The following is a 23499-nucleotide window of genomic DNA, read 5'->3' as shown; positions in this document are numbered from 1 at the left end:
TGTTGAAATAGTGGTTGAATTTTATTTTATTGGTTGAAATACTGGTTAAATTTTTATTTAGTGGTTGACATTTGTTGAAATAGTGGTTGGTCTTTCTTGGTAGTGAAACCGTATTTTGTCTTAATGGGTTGAATTTTAGAGACGTAAACAAAAACAACGAGAATGTTTTTAATAAATAAGTGTAAGTTAGTCATAATAAATAATTTTGTGTACATTGCATAAAAGCACATAGGAAAGGATATTTTTGGATCAATGAGGAATTGAAACTTTTAACTTGATATAAATACAAATCTTAATACATACCAATTAAGCCTGTCATGGAAGATTCGCTTTGACACACCTCTTTTAAGGAAGAAAATTTACAAACGGTGAGCATTGTGTCTCCGAGAAATGAAACGACAGTAGTAAAGATTCGCTCTGACACACCTCTGGCATGTTTGAATATTATGTTTAACAATGACATTATTAATAATGTAACAACTGCCTTCCTTTAACACATCTGTGTATCTCGCAATCTCATCATCAAAAAGTAGTAGTAGGATGTCCTCCTACTGATAGCATTAAGAAGATTCTTAGTGTGAACCAAAGTAAATAAATTCATTGTGCTTAATTAAAATTACAAAAAAGAAAGAATAATTGTTGTGGAATTGAATCGCACCCTTTCGTCGGTTAAAACTATTTTGATAAGCTAGCCCTTGCTGTGAGGACTTTCAAAATTGAAAATATCATAGACATGCTTCACACGACACTTAATATTCCAGGTGGGTTGATTGGGTTTTATAGAGCCGAACAATGGATATGAACAACACTTTCCATCCTGCCAAAAAGACAAAATAACAATTAAATTATTTATATATAGCAAAGGAAAAATATCATGGAAGTGTATAGAAATAGAGATATAGTTGGATCATTATTCATACCATATGTTAAAGGCATTGTAAAACCTCTTTAAAAACAACATTTCGTGTGTATCCTCACTTTGGGTGTGATTTACTTCCAAGTAAAACTTGAACACCAGATAGAGAAGTGACGCGTGATAAAGCTACATAAAGTTGTCCATGGCTAAAAACAGGGTTTGGCAAGTATATCCCAACCTTTGACAAAGTCTAGCCCTGGCTTTTATTTATTGTTATTCCAAAAGCAACTTTTAAAGGAAATTGTCTCCTTCTAAATGTGAATGGAAATTCATCAGGTGATGTGGACATAATAATTCTCGGAATGCAATAAATGTCACCTTTGTTAGCCCCTGTAATAATTCTTGCTTGAATTGTACGTTGGTCTAAGCTGAGTATAGTTAATCGTGTTCCATTACAAAGACCAATAGATGCATTTAGGTTGCGTAATAACATCATAGGAACACCGACCTTTAACTCCAAACAATGCCTAGGAATTCCCAGAAAATTTAAGGAATGTAAATACTCAGCTATAGTCATGAAATCAGAAGATGAGGCATGACTTTCATTATCAATCGCAGAATCAACACTGCAGTACGTTCAACCATCACCGGGCAACATTTTCAATATTAAAGTATTAGTGCAATCCACATCAACATGCTTTGGGGCTAAAATAGGTCGTTGGTCAAAGTAACTATCATCGTACAAATGAGATGTAAAATTTGGGTAGATCTCTGAAATTAATTGTGCTACTCCAATATCGTTATCAAATATGAGCATATCATCTGGAATTTTTATCCATTCAGCTTCACCATGAGTGTGAATCGAGATTGCTGGCAAAGTTCAATTTCCAACATCAAGAAGCCATTGTGCAAATTCAGAGACCTCATTACGATATGCAGATGATAATCCTTGTTGCAATACACGCATGTTTGTTGTTAGATGTAGTAATCGACAATGCTTCCATAGATAGGACCTTTGGAAGCAAGAACCGACGGACAACAGGAAGTACCTGTCGGAAATCACCACCAAGAACAAAAGTTTTTCCTCCGAAAATTTGACATGGCGCATCAGGAGTTTTTAATAAATCCTTCAATGTGCGGTCAACAGCTTCAATGGCATATTGATGTATCATTGGTGCCTCATCCCAAATAATGAGATCAACTTTTTTTGTCAGACTTGCTAATTCCGATCGTTGTTTAATAGTGTATGTGGTAGTTTCACGTATGTTGAGCGGAAGTTTGAAACGTGAATGAGTAGTACGACCCCTTGGCAATAACAACGCTGAAATACAAGATGATGCAATACTCAAAACTAATCTTCCATCGCTTTGAAATTTATTTACCTGAGTATTCCATAAATAGGTCTTTCCAGTACCTCCGCTACCGTATACAAAGTAAAACCAGCCTAGCTTATTAGCACATGAGTCCATAATAATGTTAAATATTAGTAATTGCTCTGAATTTAGACCTGTAGACACCTCATTTTGACCGAACCCTAAATAGGTGTGTGTGTGTGAATGAATATCCCATTAAATGAGTGTATTAGTGTCCCGATGTTTACCTTAGCATAGTTTAGAACCCTAATAAGGTGTCCACAAAATTTCAGGAAAATCAGATGAAAATTGGTAAATAAATTGAGTTTAGTTGGTAGTGTAGTGTTGTATAATATAGAAAGGGGAGTGAAATGGTTTAAATAGGGGCTCTCCAGAGTAGAAGAAAAGGGGCCTAAATACATGAAAAGAGGGGTGAATTAGTGAGGATAGGGTGTACCTATGCATGTTCCCATGTGCAAAAGCTGTAAAGACCTAAATACTACCCTTATCCTTTTTTACCATGACCACCCTTTTACAATGGAAAATGAGCAAAACACACTAGGTAAGGGCTGTCCAAGCAATGCAAAGAGGGGTGCATGTTTATCATTTCCCATAAAAGAGGTGGTGTACAAGTGCTAAGAGGGGCTGTCTAAGAAACATAAAGGAGGTAAAATATATCCATTCCTCCCTATAAATACCATCGACTAGAGCTTTTAAAGGGGAGGAGGCTCTCATTTTCATTCCAACAAAAAACAGCGAGCAAGAGGGAGAAAGAGAAAAAAAACCTAAATACAAACCCTAATCTTCTTGATTATCTTCTCCGGCTGAATTCTGGTAGGGTTCCGATCAATCTCCGGCCTCTGTAACCCTGTTTTTTCACATCAGCTACCGTTCTCTATTGCTTTAGATTGTCCAATTGAGTGTGTTGATGGTTAGGAGTAATATTTTGAAATGTTATGGGATATTTGGCTAGCCTTGAAAGGGGGGGTTTCACTTGTTATATGCGGGTAACTATTTTAGTTTCAGGTGCTTAATGTCAAATGGTTTAGATTGCCTACTTTCCTATGTTTGTCTAGAGTTTAGTTTGTTGAAGTATGTATGGATGTAAGTATGGTCGTAGAGGTGTCATTTTCCTTTGGCTGAACAGGTGACCTTCATACTTTGGGAGAGATACTGCCCTGACCAACACAAATGACATTCAGTAGAACATGTTTTGATGTTTATGCAGTTTATTAGTTCACTTATTAATTGATATACATAAATATCTAATGGATTATGTTTTGATGTGTATCTGCTATAGTATGATGCATGTTGGTTGATATATAAGAAATGATATGAAGCTAAATACATTTTTATGGTTGATAGCTTAACTTTCTGTTGATGTATGAGAGGTAGTATCTAGTTGTTCATGGTGCACGATTATTTGGTTTGATTTTTGTGAGCATATGTAAAATAATGTCAGTTGGCTCATATAAGGGTATAGGGCTTATCTGTCATGCTTTTATGTTATGGTGCTTGTAAAAAAATGATGATTACACTGACATAGAGAATATCATCATATTATTCATGATGAGATGCAAAGTGATTTGAAAGATATCTTGTGTCATGGGTGCATAGTTGATAGTTTATTAGTATATCTTAAGGGAATAGATACAATCTGAGGATACTTTGGATTTTTTTAGGCATAAATGATTATTAAATGGTTTTAGTAATCACTGCATGAAAGGATATAACCTGTAAAGTGTTGTGAGTAATCAGGTGAAAATATCTCTGCCATGTTTTGTTCATTCAATAGTTTATCAGCAGACATGGTGTGAACAGGTATGGTTTGTGGTGATGCTGGGTGACTTGTTGAATGCTACTTGTTATGAAAGATCATTGAATGGTTTACAAATAATCAATTCATGAGTAGATACAATTTTAAATAACCTGTTACATGTCTGACAATATGTATTTCTGCTAAGAGTTTTAATATTATTTGTAAAGAATTTTATAGGAGCAAATAAGATTGAGAGGTATTTTTTCTTTAGAGATTCATCTAGTTTTTTTTAGTTTACTCTTATTCATTGCAAGAGCGATAAAGACGTTAGCCCAAGCCCATTATTTAGGGGACTTGCTTAGTTCATATAGCATTTCTCCCCTTTCCCCTTCGCTTTTAGAAGTTTCCTAGTCTTTTAGTTATATACCTTTAGATAGAATCCTTCCCCCATTGAAGAGGGCGATGAAGGCTGAAATTCCAAGGGTGGTCCCGAGTACGACAACTATGATGAGTGAATATTAATTAGGTTTCTAGCAAGTTTTAATCCTTTTAAAAACTCAAACCCAATTTGGAAATTAAGAGATCAACAATGAAATTCAAGCACACAAGTTAAATCTAAAGGTGCAATGCAAAATAAAGAGCAAGAGTTCAAGAGAGAGTGCACCCGAGATTTAAAGTGGTTCAGTCCTCAAAACGCGAGGCCTACTCCACTCCACCAACCAAACCCATTCATGACTTCACTATGTGATCTTCTTAACTTCGGCGAAGATCGGTGCCGATTACAATTCCGATTACCTTTAACCTTGGTGGCAATCTTCACCACGGAGAGTGAGCTACGCTTCTCCGAACACTCGCCCAATACAAGTTTTTTGAGTAAGAAAGAAAGAACAAAAAATCCCCCACAAGGGTTTACAAGAATTGTAGAAGATGTACAAATTGAGCCTATGATCCAAATCCTAATCTTTAGAGGATGAGAGGCATAATCAAGTTTGATTCACTCTTTGGATGTTCAAATGGAGTTTAAGAGTGTTAGGATTGATGGTCTTGAAGTTTAGAAAGCCCATATATATAGGAAAACCAAAATATAACCGTTCAGTGGCATTGTGGTAATTCCTGGAAAATTCCCAACGGCTAAAAATCCGACCGTTATAGTGTTCTCGGAGTTCCGAGAATATTTCTCGGAGTTCCGAGAAAAAATCTCGGAGTTCCGGGAATACAAACAGAAGTGAGAAAAATGTTACTGGACCATTTCTCGGAGCTCCGAGGAATCTCTCGGAGTTCCGAGCTCGGAGCTCCGAGAATTCTCTCGGAGTTTCGAGAAGCCTATGTCAAGCAGATTTTCACTTCTTATTTTTTGGGCTTCCAACTTTACATCAAGTTAGGATTGTTATGAGGGTTCCACATTGTTGGAACACCACAAGGTCAATCTCTTATACATTTAGGGTGTGTGTGATTAACTTAATTATGCCTTTTAAAATCTAAATTAAGATTGGATCTTTTACAATCTAAATTGACTTCGATCTTCAATGCGATTCTTCAAGTCTTCATTCGTCTTGGACTTCGATGTCTTTGGCCTTCATGATCCAATGAGATCTTCGTGGCCTCAATCTAAGCAATGTTGTCTTAGCACCAATGTGATCTACAACTTAGATAATCAAGCACATTAGTGATCATTAATCACTTGTGTATTGGAATCATCAAAATAAGATGGGAATGCCAAGGTGGAAACCATTGGGCTTACAAAGGCGTTAACCCAAGCCCATCCTTAGGGGACTGGCTTGGTCCAAGTAGCTCTCCCTTCTTTTTGTTAAAAGACTAGCCCAGTCTTTTAGGCAAGAACCTTGAAACCATTAGTTCTCTTTATTGCGAGGGCAATGAAAGAGTCATCTAGAGCCCACCCTTTTAGGAGACAATTTATGTCTCATGTAGAAAAGTCATACCCTTTGGAGACAGGTTTTGTCTCATTAGTTACTCAACCCTTTAGAAGACTATCCAAGTCTCACAAGTTGCACGCCTTTCTAGTTGAAGATCAACTTGGTCTGTTAGTTGCCATATTCCTATTTTATCATTGCAGGGGCAATGATAAGGTTACTTGGAGCCCTCCATAGGAGACATTCAGTGTCTCATTGGAGTTAGTTGTTCTTCCTATAGGAGATATGCTTTGTTTCATTGGTCATAGTTGTCCTCTCTTTTAGGAGACTTGCCCAGTCTCACAAGCATCCTTATTTGTTTTCCCTTTTTTCAGAATACATGCTTTGTCTAGATAGCATCCCCCTCTCAAAGTGTAGAGTTTAGGAGTCAGTCCATTAGCATAGGAGCCTGTCCTTAGTTAGAGAGTCAGTCTTTAGATAAGGAGTCTACTTTCTAGTTTAGGAGTCCATCCTCTAGTTAAGAGTCTGTCTTTTAGGAGTCTGTCCTATCATCATAGGGAGCTAGAATTTTGTCCAACCCTTCATCAAGTCATGAGATTCTGTCCAACTCCTGCAAAGTATAGGATTATGTCCAACCTTTGCATGATACATGAGTCTGTCCATTAGATAGGAATTCTCCTTTGAGCTCTAGGGATTCAATCCTTAGTGTTGACACTCCGCCATGCTGTGGGTTACGGAGTGTGGTCATATAGGTTCCATTTGGTTGAAAGGGTGAAAATATGAAAATAAAAACACAACAGAAACATAAAACATAAAAAACATATGAAAACTTCAAAATATTTGAAAAAGTCATGAGTCATTAGGAGAGTAGTAGGAAAAGCTGTTCTGAACTATGTTGGCTTGATCCTCTTCCACGGGGTACGTAGGCAACTTGGGATCCTTATCCCAGGTCTAGTCAAACATTCAAAAACAAATCATTTTAAACCATTTGAAAAACACAAAAGGCTTTCAAGCAAAACTTTGCAAACCATTTTAAAAAAGATCTTCCTCTAGAGTTAGGAGTCTGTCCTAGACATCTTGAGTGCTTTAGAGTTAGGAGTCTGTCCTAGCTAGGAGTCTGTTACGTCTATGTCCGGTCAGTTGGCGATACTCTTCGCTGACTAATGACTAGATTATGATGCGTTAGATAACCTAATATTTTCCTTAGGACACACATCCCAGTGCACGTAGGATATAGGAAACACTTGCATTAGCATAGGGCTAACTTGCATTAGTTAGGACATATAGGGAGTCCTAAAATCTACAATCCACTTGAACTTAAGTAATCGTACAAGAAGTTTTAAAAACTAGTCGAGTCTAGTTGATCGAGTCTAGGATAGCAGTCCTAGAGGTGTTAGGCATTGTAGTTTAGAATAGGCGCGATAACTACGTGGCCTTGATTCTCGTAGAGGCGGAGATACGTAGGCAGCTTCGGATGAACATTAGACCATCCAAAGATTCGGGCAAAAAAAAACCATTAGAGTCTAGAGTTTGTCGTGTCATATCGCGTGTAGAGTCGAGTCGTGTTGTATGTTTTGTTGTGTTTTCTTACTTTCCTGTACAGACCTTATACCTTTAGATGTTGTATGCATGTGTTTACCCACCAGAACTTAGACACCAATTAGGCATGGCATTCATAACCTAGCAACTCTTAGGTGACACTTCTTTCAATTATTTTGTGTGTGCTTATTATTTTCATCCTCGGGGCATGCGTTTAGGTAGACGTTTTCTCGGGGATATCTGTTTCCATTTCATATGATTTTCGCCCAAAACTCTTCAACGTTAATGAAAATGGCATAAGAGACCGAGTGCTTGCACTCGGGCTGATGGGGGTGCTCTCCGGACCTTCCTCATTCGTCACCAGGCACGGACCCTATATATATCTGGATTTTATCCATTGCACAGAGCATTTGTTTTGGTTCCATGGCCTATCCATGGATGGCGACTCTGAGTTATTTTAGGTACGTTTTGGTTTCGAGACTTTCGTCTCGAATCAAGAGGTATCTCATATACATCGCCACTCATACTGTGGGGGCACTCTTTCGAGAGTTCCTTAGTAGAGCTCTCATTCACATGTGGAGATCTTAGAGGCCGCTGGGGGCTCTCCCTCATCTCCCTTGGGATTGGGGTCCACAAGACCGTTATGCAGACAATAAAATTTAGTAGTTGCCGCTGCCTTGTCATAGTTTGATTCTTCCCAAATACATCTGTTTAAAAATTCTTGCTTCGTTGAGGTAGGCGTTGGCATAGAGGGATAATCTGAAAGACTTCTTCTAACAATAAGAATGGTTTCTACCTCTTCGAGTGCAGCATTTTGCAAGGCATCTTCAGGTAATAAAGTTGGATTCTTAGCTGAATTCGGGCTCTAAACTGCAGATCATCTGATAAGTCTCTCCAATGACTGTTCCATAATTGTAATGGATTTGTCACCTCGCATGAGGTCAAAATTATACAAATAGTTGACAAAGTTGATGTGCTGAAGCCCAAACAAAAGCCTTCCCAAGTGTCTCGTGCCATTCATTATCGTCTTCCAATAAACCCAATGAATTGCATGCAGATCTAAAGTTTGGGTGAAGAACGCCGTTAACCATCCGATTATCTTCGTAACTTAAAGAGCCACGCGCAATGTTTAGAAGCATTCGTAAGTAATATCGCTCACCTGATGATGGATGTGCATAGTATAATCTACCAATGCATTTCCCCCTTTTACTTCAGTCCCGTTTTTTTTTCCTTTTTGCTTCCACACCCAAGCAGTTGGGAATTCAACGTATTTCGGCATTCTAGCTTCATGAAATTTATTATTGGCATCCATCCATGCTGTAAACATAGTGTCAGAAATTCCAGGCCTAGAGAGGACATGATGGAGGTCATCTATATCAGAGAATATGACACTATTCATTTGGCAAATGAAATTGTAGACGTTCAACTGATGGAGGTTGTGCCTATATATCCAACTCAAAAGTTCTCCAACAGGCCTCTGGTGCAGATATGTATCTGCAATCTAGGTATTCCCTAACTTCGTCCTTATTCTGAAGGAAGTTCACAGTGGGTTGTACACTTGTTGTAGAATTTGGCTCAAGAACAACCATAGCTTGATCAGGTCATTTATGAAGATACTTGAACAAATACTTAATAACCTTGGTCTTAGCGCATAGCTCAACATTGATATGTGAATTGTACTTGATCAAAAGGGCGGGTTATATGGGACAACCCATCGGTTATCTCCTTCTTGTCCACGAACTGTAGCATTTCGACCATCATTCCTCTGACGATAAAAAGCGAATCCATTATCGTCAATCTTTGTGTCACAATTAAACTTCTTTGGATATAGCTTAGAGCATTTACCACTAACCAATGGTGAGTGTGGAATTATATGTCCGAAAGGACCATGTATCATCGACTTTGAAACAATTCGGAAAGCTTGGGGATCCGTATCTTTATCAAGAAGTTCTGCTGAAATGAAATGATCAACCTCTGCTTGGGTGACAATCTTATCTTGATTTGCAAGTGTTAATAAAATATGTGCGTGTGGCAATCCCCTCTTTTGGAATTCCACAACATGAATATCTGCAGTTATAAGTTACAGAGAAATAATAAGGTTAACAATTGTAATATTAAAATATAAACATAGTAAAGTTTAATACAAATACTCATAGAAGTTTGAGAGCAGGAGGATAAGTACCTGCAACTACGGTTCCGAATATCTTTTTCCTATGAAGGTCACTTATAAGCTGTTTTTTCTTTAGATTGAATACCCTTGCGACAATGTCGGGTCTATCTTCAACCCTCTGGCCGGGAATTAGTTGGAGAGCTAAATTGATTTCTTCCCATTTTGAATTGCAAGTAAATGTTATAAATAAATCTGGAGGGCCATACCATTGACAAATTGCCATTGCATCTTGGTAAGCCTGCGCCATGTATCGAGGACCACCGGTGAAAGATGATGGAAAAATCAACCTTTGTCCAATGCTTGCAGCATTATGATCACCACTTCTCACAGCATCTTGCAAACTGTGGTAGACATCAGCACGGTCCTGTGATTGATTTGTTCGTACCCAAAGTAATCTTTGTTCTTCAATAGTAACATAAGCATCAACCACAAATTGTTCGAATGCACGACCAGACTTCATAAGTGTCTTCCCTTCCATAGGTCGATATTGAATCCGATAAGCATAAAACTCTCGCATGCTAACAGAATCACGCTTTTGGATGGTGGAAGTAAGATCTGACCTAGTCGGTATATTGATCTTCCAACCATCCTCTCTATATGGAAATAGCAAAGGATACAGTAAAGGCATATAAGCGGGGTGGCACTCATTTATCCGTTGGAGGAATCCTTCACTGTTGCAAACAACAATGTCACGATTCTTAATAACCTCAGATCCATCACCAATCATTAGTGCAGCCACCTCTGATGCAATTGGTAGATTATATTGCCTAGCATCCTGTGTTCTCTGTTCTATAAGTCGAATAGGTAGCTCGACGGCCTCATCATTTGCTAAGAAATCCCTTGCATATCTAAAAATTTGTACATAGGGATTAATATTGTCAAGCATCTATCTTAAACCAGTAATGACATTCTCTTCAATGGAAAATCGTCTGTTGCTAACATGAATAGCATCCATTCTATTTTTTTGCCTCATCGTCGGTTGCATATAGATAGAGATGTGCGAACATTGGCTTGCAGTTAGGCCTTGGCAAAAATGTCCCAATTTTGTGGTAGTTAGAACCTGAAATCCTACAAGAATACGGACTACGACCATCAACAATGCTGTCATCAATAGTACCGCCCATTGAAGTAAAGCTAAACATTGAATTATAAGCGCAGATAAGCACCCTAAAGCACGTATGGTCATTATCATATTTTCCGTCATGCAACTCTTGCAAATAAGTGGGTGTCTCTTGAAACAATGGTAATTGAATCCTACCATCTTGACAACACATGGAAAATCTCGGCAAAGGACCAGGCTTAGAAGTAGATCTTTCTTGATACCACATTAATGCGCCACACATTTGGCATCTTGTATTTGGGGGACCACAATTCCAAGTTTCTGTAAATCCATCAATGTCACTGGAGGAGGTATGATTATGCCCTGTTCTAGTTCCGATAGCTTCTGAGGTTGATGCGTAACTTGAGAAGTCAATTGCTTCAGAGGTTGATGCATAACTTGAAAAGTCAATTGCTGATGGCAGATGCAAATTTAACCAAGCACATCTCTTCATGCGCATTAACGAAATATTAGTACCTGCGATTTGATTACTATGAAGAGGAAGAGATGTTACAAAATTGGTAGTGCTACTCCTAGCGGGTTCAGAGGTTGTTGAGTTACAGGAGACGTCATTTGTTGATGGCAGTTGTGAACATAAACAACCAAGTCTCTTCATACACAGATATTTAATTCCACGCTGGCGAGCCAATTTTGCAATGTATATTTTCCATTTAGCATCTACAACATACATTTAAAATATCATGTAATACATACTAATATGTAAAGGATACATAAAATACAATACACCAATTAAGTTCAAATATTATCACGTATACGATCTTGTGTGTCCATCGTAAGGGGACAATCAAGTAATAACAATACACCTCTATATACGGAGATTTTGACCTCCACCCCTGATGAATCGATCTACATATGAATATGAGAATGCCATAGGAAAATATAGGATTGCAATGCAGATCACATAGGAGTTGTTCGCACGTTATTCTCATTGGGAATGCAATGCAGTTTATAAATAAAAAAGTAATTGATGAGATTATGCCCGTACCTTAGGAACCAAAATGATTTCTAAGCGGAAACACCAACAGTGACTCTCTATGGATTAAGAAAACCTTAGTAATGAAGAACCAACCTAAAAACCAATCATGAAGATGAAATTAATTAATAGCATAATACATAATCTAGTATACAGATGCAATAAAAATGCCCTTCAAACTGTTCTTAGGTTAATGTCATTGGGAATGCAATGGAGTTATAGATTTATAATTAATTAAGAAGATTATGACAGTACCTTAGGAGGCCTCAAAATGTTTTTCAAGCGAAATCACCAACAACGATTCTCTGTGAATTAAGAAAACCTCAGTGATAAATTACCAATCTAAAAACCAAGTATGAAGATCAAATCAACCCACATATTTGATTTCCATAAATAAACCTAGGAACTTCCATTAACATACATACGATGTTAAAGAAAAGATAAGCTAGAATTTCATTGGTTAGTACGATGAATGGACGTCCAAACAAGTAAAAGTGTTACGACGAAGAAGTGTAAAAACATGGGCAAAGAGTAGGAACTAACCAAATTTTAAGAATTCAAGCATGTAACGATTAGGTAGTTCTACAACTAATAGGAGAGGACCGAAACATTGAAGAGTATCATGATTTAAAACATGCAGTTGGAAACAAATTAGTTAGAGAATTATGTTTATTTCTTCCGCTATTGATTTCAGTAGCTACTCTAAAGGTTAAACTATTGGAACTTGAAATCCAAGTAGTGACTTGGTTTGGCAACCTAGAGGGGGGGTGAATAGGATGTTTATAAAACTTTTACCTTTTGAAAACTTTTACTAAAATTTCACCCAAGACTTATCCCTTGTTTAATTAAGTTTGAAATAGTTGAACTTAAACAATATTACAAATTAATATAAGTTCAAAAACCCTTGTTGATTAGCAAACTTAATTAGGTGATTTATAGCCTAGTTAGCAAGGTACCAATATTCAATCAAAACCAAAATGCTAACTACTCACTCAATTCCAAATATGTAAGAATGCAAGCACAAATAAATAAGAAAGTGAGAGGGAGAGAAAGATAGAGAAATACCAACACAAGTGACACAAAGATTTATAGTGGTTCGGCAAACGGCCTACTCCACTCTACTCAAGGTCGCACTTGAGGATTTCCACTATTGAGACCTCCACGACGCCCGGCTCCGAGGCTTTTACACTCCAAGGGAATTAGATAAGGATGCCCTTCCACCTTTACAATGACTCTCCTTCTCCGCCGAGTTCTAAGCGCTTTCTCCCAAGGGAATTAAACACGGATGCCCTTGCCACCGATAGAATAAATAAGAAGATAAAAGCTTTGCCTCTATGTAGGCTACAATGCAAGTTGAAGCTCCAAAGATGCTCTCAAGAATAAACAAGTTTAAGCCTAAACCAATCTCAAAAGATTTTCTCAAATCAAGGCACAAAGAGTTTGGTTGGTGAGAGAATTTAACCAAAAATAGTTCACAAATGATTTTCTATGGTTTGTTGAAGTTGGACAATGTTCCTCTAGTGTTTTGGACCCTTGAATGGGTATATATAAAGTCCCAACTCCATGTGACCGTTTGGGGGGTAAAACAGTCAAAACTGGGTCAAAAAATTAACTAGCCGTTGCACCCCAACGGCTATATTTTTTTGAAGAAAAACATTTCTCGGAGTTCCGAGAAAAATTCTCGGAGTTCCGAGCGAAATTCTCGGAGTTCCGAGCAAATCTCGGAGTTCCGAGAATTCAAACAGAGCCTTTAAATTTAGAATCTGGTGCATTTCTCGGAGCTCCGAGAATGTTCTCGGAGTTCCGAGCTCGGAGCTCCGAGAATAATTCTCGGAGTTCCGAGACTGGTTTCCAGCAAACAGTGTCGAACTTGTAAAATTCATATCTCCCTCATTTCTCGTCGGATTTTGACGTTTCTATACTCTACGGATATGAGAAAAATGAGAGCTATCTGTTAAAAATATTTTCAAAAATATTTGAAAATGTTTTAAATAAGTTTTGATAGGATTTAGTTGCTGGTCCAGGTTGTTGCTTCGGAACTCTGTTTTGTTCATTCTTGTGTTGAATGCCATATGGGTCCCAACATGTTGGTACACCACCATGGCCATTCACTTATCCATTTAAGTCCTTAAAGGGTGTGTTAGTCTCTTTGAAAAACATATTTTTAAGGGTTTTAAGATGTGCCTTGATCAAGAGAAAACACAAGAGAGAAAGGTGATACATACTACCCTTTTGAACACTCTCTTGAATGAACTCTTGAGCCAATCTTCATTTGATCTTCAATGTGGTTCTTGGATTGCTTGTGGGATCTTCACTTGAGCTCCTTGCTTTAACATCTTCCAAGGATGATGCCACCAATGTGTTCAAGCTCCTTTGCATGTTGATCCTCAAGCATGTGTTGTGTTGCATTGTGTAATGGCAATATGACATGTCAAGCATGTCAAGTTCCTGTCTAAGACACAACACTCAAGGCAACTGATCAGTCCATAAACGACTAATCAATTTGTATTTGTTAATCATCAAAACAAGGTGATTGACTGAACCCATGGGGAACCCTTGGGCTTACAATCTCCCCCTTTTTGATGATGACAAACCAAATTGATTAGATAGGTGGGAGGAACCTCTTATGAGGATTAGATGGACAATTTAATCATGACTACTCCCCCTCAACATATGCATGAGATATATTCAACAAGGTATAATACAAGAATGCATATGATAATGGATCTAATCAATTATACAAATTCTCCCCCTTTTGGCATAAGCAAAAAGGAAGAATTAAGCACTTAAGCAAAATACATAAAGCATCAAGATATACAATGAGAATATGATGCTCCCCCTAGTTTCTTGTCATGATTTACCAATTAAATTAATGTATATATGGCATGATAAGAGATAATCAACATAGGAAAGGAATGACACAAAACAAATCAAGCCTATGTTGGAAAAACAAAGAGACATTCCAAATTTAGCACAACTTTTTAGGGTATATCTTAGTATATATATAATTCCAATATAAATCTACCCTATGACCCAAAATATAGTAATAGATTAGCAAGTTAAAGCTTATATTTTACTTATCATGAAAGAAATTAAGCAAGTTTTAGACTTAGCATGATAAGCCCCCTTTTGTTTTTAAAATTCCTATTAGAATCTTATCATGAGGTGATGTGTAAGTATAGACTCATCATGATAAGCAAGAATATATATATTTCAAGTTAAAAATATATTCTTAAATTGTCATGCATAGAAATGGACATTTGATCCTAATATGGCTAACTATTAGGATATATGGCATGACAGTGAAACTTATCATGAAAATACAAATTTTCAAGTGAAAGTACACATGATAAGCAATCAAATTCATAGAGATTAAGATTACAAAGTATAATTTTCTCCTATGAATGGGAAACAAGAAAGATATTCAAGATTGAGCACAAATTCAAAAAGATGAACATTTAAGCCCTTTTTTTGTTTTTTTTTTGTTTTTTTTTTTTTGTTAAAGTATGAACATATAAGCACGTATAGGTGGGGAATGAAAAAATGAACTATATAAGCAAGTCATTATAGTCATTTTAAACATGAATATAGCAAAGGTAATCTCTCCCCTTTGTATTTGTCATTTGCCTTATATAAAAACAAGGTATGACATTACACAATAGGCCAAAGATATGACAATTGAATGCTTGGCCATCAAAACTTATTCTTGGAATAGATGATACCAATCTAGATCATCCAAGATAAGTCTAAAAGCCTAAAAGATATGACTTTAAGTCCTAGGCTATGGGCTTTTTGTCTTAAAACAGTCACATGCTAGATGATACCAATTTAGGAGCATAAGACAAGCCCGAACTAACCACATATGGAGCAATCATGGCTCCTAATGGGTGTACTTATCATAATCCAAATGATATATACATTGAGTATCATATGATAAGCCACTAAGGACAAATCTTGACCTTTAAGCTCCCCCTTTGAAAGAGAGTCATGCAATGCATGAATCCAAAGTGTAGTCCTAACATAGACTCTAAGGATCTTCAAATGAATGATTTTAGATCAACCCTTGGGCTACGAAGACACTTTACTCTCCAAGTGTCGGTTTATCATGATAAAATGATAGTCATAGTCTAGCTCATCATGATAAACAAGCATAGCACAAAAGATGTTCAATCTTTGGCTCATGCTCCCCCTAAATGTGATATAATATTTTTCAAATTTAAGTTTTACTTCCCTAAGTATGCAACATATATAACTAGCCAGGGAGATCACATGTAAATGTATACCTATTCATGTTTGAGAGGTAGGCACAATGCCAATTTGTTAAATATTTTAATTACGGTGAGTGTACCATCTCCCTCTTAGAATCTAAGAAGGCTAAGGGCACCAATTGAGTGACTTTTAAGTTAAAGTTTGACATCTCATACATGTAGATATAATCAACCAAGGGGTGATATCTATAGAATATATATATATATAAGAATTCCAATTTGACTTGATTCTATAGAACTTAGACATAGAAGAATGGACATTAAAGAACCATGTCTAAGAGAGACATCCATGGCTCATGAGTGAGAGTATACCACTATGGGTAATCATGAGGAAGATATGATCTATATCAAAGCTTCCATGGATAGTCTACCATGTTTGGACACAATGATCATGATACATAAGGTACATGGTCCAAACATCTTCTTCCTACATTCACATACCACAAATGTAAAGATAAGGCATTAAGCACATAGTGCATAAGCCCATTGAAAACCAAGATGTGTGGGAGATATATGTTCCCATCATAATCTAGTGTACACAATCACCATAGTGAATTTTAATTTTACTCAAGTGAGTAAATGCCCAAATATGATTCTAGATTCCTATGATATTTTCATTTCAAGTGATACATTGAATCTAGGCATATTTTCAACTTCCTTACAAATTATATCATTTTATGAATTTTGGGAAGAGACCAAGGATTTTAAAACCATTTAGGTTCAAGTCTTAAACCTATGGGTTTCCTTTGGTTTTGCTAGAAAGATGTGATCATTTAATGTAATTACTAGCAACTACCAATATGGGTTCAAATGCTCAGGATATACTTGTAGATTTAATTTGAACACATGGGCAAGTGATGTGGTTGTATATTCTATTAGGATCAAATTATGGTTTTCACATTAAATTCTATGGTGGCATGAATGTGGATGAATACTAAGTGCAATAAGATCTAAATCATAGTGTGTGCACTTAGAGTAGAACATATAGATACATGAGAATCAAACAAGAATAAGTACATGGTATCTACACAAACAAATCTATCAAAAGATATTTCATTTTAAGCTCATTACCCCTAAATCTACTAATCATATGATGTGATTCAAGTAGGGGATTTTGGAACCCAAACCATCTTGGTTCCAAGCAAGTTTGCTCTAGGTGATAAGTCCTTTTTAACCCAAACAAACTTACTGCTTTTTACAAATCTAAACATACATTTAGATTTGTAATGTCCAAATCTACCACAAAAATCACAAGACATATATGAGTAGGTAGATGGACGGGATGAACATGATGATCTACAAGAATGGTCATGATGGCAATTATGTTTTACACTTTCTTGTAGTTTGTAATTTTCCAACTCAAGTTTCTCATTCTTGATTTTCAAATCATTGATTTCCATTTTGAAGTTATTTGTTTCAAGAGATGAGGAATTCTTGATTTTATCTTCTTCTTCTTTAAGGAGTTCATTTTCTTCTCTTAGTGATTTAATGGTTTCACTTAGTTCGATAAAATTATTTTCAAACATTTCATTCTCTTCACTAAGATGTGCATGGTCTATTTCTAGTGACCTAAACTCCTTGTGAATACTAGCTAAATTATTTTTCAAGTTTGAATTCTTAGTTAGTTGATCCTCAAGTTTCTTATTCAAATCTTGAAAAGCACAATGTAGTTCTTCAAATGTGAAATCAATATTTTCCAAAGCATTTTCATTAGATTTCTCAATTATTCCACTTAAGCATAGGATTTCACTTTGACAAGATTTTTCAAGTTTGTTTAAAATCTCTTTAGCATTAGTACATGAGGATACCTTCTCATAAATGTGTGGTGGTAATGCACAACATGTTGCAATTAGGGCTTTCGTATTTAATAAAGATAATTTTTTATTATATTCATTTAATCCTTTAGATTTAGCATTTAAAATAAATCCATTTTCAATTATCTTTACCATATCTTTATCTAGACCTTTTAAGTATGTCTTCATATGGATCAACCATGATCCATAATCCGAACCATCCAAAATAGGTAGTCTAGATCCCATCTTTTAAGTTGCCAAAAAAAAGATCGTTCAACTCTTAACCGGTTAGGGTCTTAATCAAGAGCCCAAGCTCTGATACCAATTGAAATCCAAGTAGTGACTTGGTTTGGCAACCTAGAGGGGGGGTGAATAGGATGTTTATAAAACTTTTACCTTTTGAAAACTTTTACTAAAATTTCACCCAAGACTTATCCCTTGTTTAATTAAGTTTGAAATAGTTGAACTTAAACAATATTACAAATTAATATAAGTTCAAAAACCCTTGTTGATTAGCAAACTTAATTAGGTGATTTATAGCCTAGTTAGCAAGGTACCAATATTCAATCAAAACCAAAATGCTAACTACTCACTCAATTCCAAATATGTAAGAATGCAAGCACAAATAAATAAGAAAGTGAGAGGGAGAGAAAGATAGAGAAATACCAACACAAGTGACACAAAGATTTATAGTGGTTCGGCAAACGGCCTACTCCACTCTACTCAAGGTCGCACTTGAGGATTTCCACTATTGAGACCTCCACGACGCCCGGCTCCGAGGCTTTTACACTCCAAGGGAATTAGATAAGGATGCCCTTCCACCTTTACAATGACTCTCCTTCTCCGCCGAGTTCTAAGCGCTTTCTCCCAAGGGAATTAAACACGGATGCCCTTGCCACCGATAGAATAAAGAAGAAGATAAAAGCTTTGCCTCTATGTAGGCTACAATGCAAGTTGAAGCTCCAAAGATGCTCTCAAGAATAAACAAGTTTAAGCCTAAACCAATCTCAAAAGATTTTCTCAAATCAAGGCACAAAGAGTTTGGTTGGTGAGAGAATTTAACCAAAAATAGTTCACAAATGATTTTCTATGGTTTGTTGAAGTTGGACAATGTTCCTCTAGTGTTTTGGACCCTTGAATGGGTATATATAAAGTCCCAACTCCATGTGACCGTTTAGGGGGTAAAACAGTCAAAACTGGGTCAAAAAATTAACTAGCCGTTGCACCCCAACGGCTATATTTTTTTGAAGAAAAACATTTCTCGGAGTTCCGAGAAAAATTCTCGGAGTTCCGAGCGAAATTCTCGGAGTTCCGAGCAAATCTCGGAGTTCCGAGAATTCAAACAGAGCCTTTAAATTTAGAATCTGGTGCATTTCTCGGAGCTCCGAGAATGTTCTCGGAGTTCCGAGCTCGGAGCTCCGAGAATAATTCTCGGAGTTCCGAGACTGGTTTCCAGCAAACAGTGTCGAACTTGTAAAATTCATATCTCCCTCATTTCTCGTCGGATTTTGACGTTTCTATACTCTACGGATATGAGAAAAATGAGAGCTATCTGTTAAAAATATTTTCAAAAATATTTGAAAATGTTTTAAATAAGGTTTGATAGGATTTAGTTGCTGGTCCAGGTTGTTGCTTCGGAACTCTGTTTTGTTCATTCTTGTGTTGAATGCCATATGGGTCCCAACATGTTGGTACACCACCATGGCCATTCACTTATTCATTTAAGTCCTTAAAGGGTGTCTTAGTCTCTTTGAAAAACATATTTTTAAGGGTTTTAAGATGTGCCTTGATCAAGAGAAAACACAAGAGAGAAAGGTGATACATACTACCCTTTTGAACACTCTCTTGAATGAACTCTTGAGCCAATCTTCATTTGATCTTCAATGTGGTTCTTGGATTGCTTGTGGGATCTTCACTTGAGCTCCTTGCTTTAACATCTTCCAAGGATGATGCCACCAATGTGTTCAAGCTCCTTTGCATGTTGATCCTCAAGCATGTGTTGTGTTGCATTGTGTAATGGCAATATGACATGTCAAGCATGTCAAGTTCCTGTCTAAGACACAACACTCAAGGCAACTGATCAGTCCATAAACGACTAATCAATTTGTATTTGTTAATCATCAAAACAAGGTGATTGACTGAACCCATGGGGAACCCTTGGGCTTACAGAACTCTTTCCTCGTTTAAAAGTTTTTTGATCTTGATTTCAGTCACTACTCCTTGTAAATCATGAGATTTTCAGACCTAAACATGAAAGTTGTAAATGAAAAAATAGATTGTAAGAGTTTATCAATCTTAAACATAAAAGCTGTAAACAAATGTGGTTGATGCACAGGCAACAAAAAAGAGAAATGTTTCATCAAAGAATGTGTTAAAACTATAAAATATAAAAAAAGATATCAAATGGAAAAATGCACATTAAATCCTGGAAATAAACATAAATTTAAGTCATCGAAGTTAGTAAAATAATCCACAAGTCTGCTGACTTGAAAATATGATTTAAGCTTGTTTTAGTGAAAAAAACCAATATTAGTTAAGAAGATAAATGCATGTGTTGCTTAAAACATGGGAGGAGTGATACTTCAACCTCCCATGTTTGTGTTGTGTACTTTCCAATATGTTACATATATAACAAAAACAAAATCAAGAAGATAAATGCTGCTGTTACTCAAAACATGGGAGGAGTGATAATTCGTATAAAGGAAAAATAAATAATGGCCATGAAAATGGAATTATATTTCAGCCTCCCATGTTTTTGTTGTGTTCTTTCCAATATGTTACATATATAACAAAACCAAAATGTCAGAGATTTTGTAACTGCCACTAACATATAAGAGTTACTGTTTCTTGAGAGGAAATGAAAATTGCAGGGAATGTTTGTATATTTTCTAGGGATTTTCTAGGGACCATCACAGAAGGCATTTCACGGACGGTTTGATGCATGAGAGAACAACCACCTCATGAATAAAGTCAAAATCTGTTGAAAAGTGGCTGCTGTCTCATGCAACAGACCATCTGCAAAATGCCTTCTGCGATGGCCCCTAGCAAATCCCTACTTTCTAATATGTTATACACATAAAAAAATTCGGCATGTCGGAGATTTCACAACTGGAAATAAAGATTTCACACTTGCACAACTACAAATATAACATAGAAGGGGTCTGGATAGGAAATGGAAATTGCAGGGAATGTTTGTCTAGTGGATGTCTTTAGAAATCACGGGTTGGCATTCATTCTAATTGCAAAGCTTGAATAATTATGAGAATCTAATCGAGTATCACATAACATCATTTTGCTAAGAAAACATTCAATCCATCCTCAATAAGTTGTATTTTGTTCAGTCAGTCACAAAGAACAATGACCATATTTAGATCCTTCTTGTGTATCAAAGGGTTTAATTACAACATATGGTGGGAGAGAAGTAAAATTTGCTTTAGTAACCTCTATAGTTTTGTCAATAACCCATAAAAATCAGCTTTTTTTTTTTTAGAAATTCTCGTCTCCAATCAAACCCCAAATGGGGTTTCTTTCAATCTTGCTCCTACAGCAAAAGATCCCTATACATATCCTTAACCCATGAACCCTAGTAAAAAAAAAAGGAAAAATTAAAATGAAATTCAATGATTAATATAAAGGAACATCTTATAGCAATTAGATGTTATAGTACTTCAAATTCCTTGGAAATAGAAAGAACAAAATTATATTAACTCTCCTCGCATCATGGTCAACTCCTTGTAGCACCGACCTTAAAAAAAAAAAAAAAAAACAAACAAACACACACACACACAGGTTTTATCTATCATTTGACATTTCTATTTCCACAACTTCAAAGTGCTTTCACTTCTTCAACATTTTTTTGAATGTTTTCATCAAAATCTCTCTCTGAAGAACCCATTGATGCAACCCTTTTGAGTCTTGCCCATCTCCGTGTTGGGTAAGAAAATAAATGCAACCAATAATAAGGCATAGGAAAAGGCATGAAATCTGAAACATAAAATAAAGAAGGCATTTGTTTTGATAAATTCCTAGAAATTGTAAAAAAACATGACCCTATTTGGATTTAAAAAAAATGATTGAAAGTATAGAAAGTGAAATTATTCTAAATTTTCTTACTCTTTTACACAGAGAAAAAAGGATGACTTGAGCCAGCCCTATCTCATGATTACTGAGGGAGCTTTAATTTATGATATTAGCTCTCTAAATAAACCATAATCATATCATTCCCTATAAATCTTTGAGAAAAAAAATATTCCGAACAAAAATATTTCTACGTAAGATGTTTTTTTTTCCAATCCAAATAAGGCCATTGGGAAAACATAATAAGCTTTAGATTGTTTTAATAATGTCATTGGTAGTTGTTTTGACAAATTGTTAGAAATTGTTAAAACATAGACCATGATTGGAATTATAAAAAAATTGTTGAAAAGTTTAGAAAGAGAGATTATTCCTAAATTTCCTTTCTTTTTTAGTTATGACAATATCCCTCTAAATTAAGCATAATCACGTCATTTTTCCTCTAAATTGTGGAAAGGGAAAAAAATCCAAACAGGGTATCAAGAAATTTTTGTTTCCACGATTTAGAAATAAATGATAAGATTATGGTTAATTTGGAGGGATATTATAATAAACTGAAGGTCCTATTATTAAAAGTTGGTTCAATTTGTCATTTTTAGTTTCTCAAACAAATGGGAAATTTCATAAATCTTTTTATTTTTCAAACTCTGGACGAAACAGCCTTTCTTTACTCATTCTCACCTAATCTCCAATTTTTTTTTAAAAACACATTATAAAAAATCAATCACAAAAGCCCAAGACAAAAAATCCCAATTTATTTTCAGCACCAAACAATTTCAGCCAAAAGAACACTGATTCAGCAATATGATAAATGGATTCAAAACCCACAATCAAACTAAAAAGTAATAACTTTCAATAAATTGGTAAGAACAAATTAGTAAAATACCACCAAAACCCTAAAATCCTAAACCCTGAACCCTAATGCAAATAGAATAAACAAAGCAGAGAACATCCATTACCATGAAAATTCCAGCCCAAGCCTTAGCTTTAGAAAATGTTATGAAAATTGAGGATTTCAGATTTTCTTCTCTTGCTTGTGCAGAAGTTGATTAGGGCAAGTGGAAAGAAAGAGAGTGGGGAACCCAAACCCTAAATTTTTTTTGAAAATAGATGGCGACATGGGATAGTGAGGTGGAGGCCTGGGAAGGGGACGTGGAAGAAAGAGAGTGGGTAAGATGCGGTAAAAAGAGAGCCTTGAAGGGACATTCAATTAGAGATGGAAATATCGGGGTGGCTAGGTAAGGTCATTAAAAACCTTATGAATAGAAATTTTTAAGGGGCCTAAGGGTAAAATCCTATGAGAGAGAATGTAAGAGAAAAATCGAGAGATAAAAAAAATTTCCTTTTTCCCCTTCCTATATTGTAGTAGATAGATAGATGAGAGATTGTAGTTTTATAGGGAGCATGAAAAGCCAATAAAAACAAAGGGTGAAAAAATCAATTTTAATTAAAGTATTTTTCGCCATTTTTAGGGGTTTTACACTTTTACCAACCCCTTCCCTCTCACTAGGGGTGTTCGTTCTGTTATAACCGAACCAAATAGACCGAAATTTTATAATCGAAATAATTTCGGTTATCAAATTTTGATAACCAAAACCGAATCAAAATTTCCAAAAACCGAACCGAAACCGAACGGATTAAAAATTCGGTTATTCGGTAATAACCGAATAATCGAATAGTGGGAGGTAAAGAGGAAAAAAAAGCAAAATCTTTATTTGGATCGG

General features: G+C 36.0%; 1 long non-coding RNA gene across 2 annotated transcripts; it reads right to left on the bottom strand.

Annotated features, from left to right (window-relative positions):
* Positions 1 to 257: 257 nt before the first annotated feature.
* Positions 258 to 22825, bottom strand: LOC143887433 (uncharacterized). 2 transcript variants are annotated; one of them, XR_013254177.1, is made up of 5 exons: positions 22735 to 22825; positions 11896 to 11945; positions 11653 to 11736; positions 659 to 817; positions 258 to 551 (listed from the first exon to the last, which is right to left on the bottom strand). It is a non-coding gene; the product is annotated as an uncharacterized LOC143887433 (long non-coding RNA). The 2 variants fall into 2 exon arrangements; XR_013254176.1 differs by having other exon boundaries at positions 258 to 817.
* Positions 22826 to 23499: the final 674 nt, after the last annotated feature.

Source organism: Tasmannia lanceolata, unplaced genomic scaffold (genome assembly GCF_043159265.1).
Source record: "Tasmannia lanceolata isolate RefF3 unplaced genomic scaffold, GAP_Taslan_0.1 ptg000012l, whole genome shotgun sequence".
Taxonomy (NCBI): Eukaryota; Viridiplantae; Streptophyta; class Magnoliopsida; order Canellales; family Winteraceae; genus Tasmannia; species Tasmannia lanceolata.
This window is presented reverse-complemented; position numbering and strand designations above follow the sequence as displayed.